Source organism: Austrofundulus limnaeus, unplaced genomic scaffold, assembly GCF_001266775.1.
Source record: "Austrofundulus limnaeus strain Quisiro unplaced genomic scaffold, Austrofundulus_limnaeus-1.0 Scaffold186, whole genome shotgun sequence".
In the NCBI taxonomy this organism is placed as follows: Eukaryota; Metazoa; Chordata; class Actinopteri; order Cyprinodontiformes; family Rivulidae; genus Austrofundulus; species Austrofundulus limnaeus.
The window spans coordinates 350539-353131 of NW_013952588.1; positions in this window are offsets into that span (position 1 = coordinate 350539).

The window sequence follows — 2593 nt, forward strand, 5'->3', positions numbered from 1 at the left end:
CACTGTGTTTCTACCTATAGGATAACAGCTTACAACCTTGTAACTTTGGCAGTTGTTGGTGGGCCAAATCAAATGGCTTGGCGGGCCAAATTTGGCCCACGGGCCCCACTTTGGGCTCCTCTGTTCTATATCCTCATCTTCTCCACAGTAATCACATTTTCCAGTATTATGTTTTCCAATTGTAAATAATGATTTATTTAACCCTGTGTGTCCTAATCTGAGTCTTGATATGACTGTTTCCTCCCTTCTGTTTCCTCCAGCACTCCTCAGTTCTCCCACTTTCCGTTGAATTTTATAAAACCATCGACCTTTTCTTTCTTCCTCCCATTGTTTTTGYCATTTCTGTCTCATTTTCATCTTTATAATGCTTTTTATTTCTGTTTTACTGAATTTTATTTCAATATCAACTATTTTATTTTTGGAAGCCTTTTTTGCTTCTTTATCTGCCATTTCATTTCCTTTTATTCCAATGTGTGCTGGTATCCAGATGAATGTTTTCTTTTTCTTCTTCTTGGTTTTTTTTTTTTTTAATTTTTATGGCGGTTGGCAAACGGTGCATTACCGCCACCACCGGTAAGGAGTGTGAACCAGGACTTTTTTTTTTATTAAACAACAAAGAACACACAAAATAATACAATGTACAAACAATAAGGCGTATTTCAAACAAACAAACAAACTTGCATATAAGAGAAAATGATGGGTGCAAGTAAAGATAAGAAGTTTAAAAATAAGAAGGAACAAAACAAAAAAAAGGCTAAGGTTTAGATGTTAAATCATACTCTTCAATTAAAGAGCACAGAGTGTGGGCATGTTTAGTTTGCATCACTTTAAGAGAATTACAGTACAAAATAAAGTCAGTGTGAAAATGATAGAAATTTGGTTTAACCTTAAGATATTTAGCTTTATGGATGAAAAATTTCCCCAGAATGATAATAGTGTTGATGAGAAAGTCACTGTTGTTACTGTCCATAATAAGTCCATAAATTATATTGTTTTCAGAGAACATTTGGAGACTGGGAACTTTGGGAAATAACCAGTCAAACATATCAGACCATAATGTTTCAACATACATGCATTGAAGGAATAAATGTTCTGTTGTTTCAGTATCATCACAAAAAGTGTGAACCAGGACTAGCAAGCAAAAACATAAAAAAATAAAAAAATTAAAAACCTAGATTCTTTTAATTAACCCCGTTAGATAATGAAACATAATTTTATAACTTGCATCGAAATATCTTTTTACTAATAACTTTAATATATTTTATTGCTATTTTTCTCGTTCAAGACTTCTTATCATTTCAGTTTTTTCTTTCTGGTACTTCCTACAGGTTGACATAACATGCTCTATAGTTTCAATTTCCCCACAAAACTCACATCTGCCTGTATCATGTTTCCCCATTATATGTAACGTTGCATTAAGTCCCGTATGACCCAACCATAACCTTGTTATTATTCTTTCCTGTAATCTATTTCTTCCAACACCTCTTCTACTTTCTCCAACCATTCTTTGAATTCTATAGAGCCATCTTCCTTTTACATCCTCTTCCCACTTCTTCTGCCATTTTCTCTAATTTTTTTTTAATAATGCTTTTAGTCTCTGACTTACTAAAGGAAACTCTTATTTTAACTTAATTCTTCCTTGCAGAATCTTTGGCCTTCTTGTCTGCCATTTCATTTCCTTTCACCTCTATATGTGCAGGTACCCATAAAAACACAACCCCATCATCTGTATCCGATATAGTATTTGCTGTATGTCTATTAAAATGTCTGGATGACCTTCTGAGTGATTTCTTTGTATACTTATTAAAGATGAGCTTGAATCAGAGCATATGACAGCTCTTAAAGGTCTTACTTCTTCAATCCATTCTATTGCCAACATTATTGCATCCATTTCTGCTGTGTAAACAGATAACCCTTCATTTAGCTTCTTCCCTATTTGAATTTTAAATTCTGGAACTATGACTGCTACCTCTGTATCACCTGATTCATTCTGGGATGCATCTGTATTGAACTTTTACATAATCATAAAATTTATCTATGTACTCGTACTATTGTTGAGTTACAAATGAATGTTTTATCTGCTTGCCTTCTGTGTAACAAAGTTAAATCTACGTTTGCTTCTGGTGTAATCCACGGTGGAATTATTGACAATGGCACAGTTGGACTGATATTTAAATTACTTATTTCTAATTCATTTGTTTACTGTATTATTGTCAAACCAAAAAATGTATTGACTGCTCTGTCCATCTCCCAACATGGCTGTAAAGCTAGCTGTGCAGGATGTTTTTTGCTGCATCCCTTTAGATTAGCCCAATAATTTAATGACAACTGACCCCTTCGTAAAGTTAGTGGCATTTCTCCCATCTCAAGAAGCTGATCCATATAATAAACAACCATGATCTATAGTTGATCTTATAAGACTTGTATAAATTAATTTTAATGCTTGTGTATCTGCACCCCATTCATATCCAACTAAACATCTTATTCAGTATTTTTTTTTTACATTTACCACCCACCAAGGGGGGTGGGTGAGAAAGTAGTTTATATATGTGTGTGTGTGTGTGTGTGTGTGTGTGTGTGTGTGTGTGTGTGT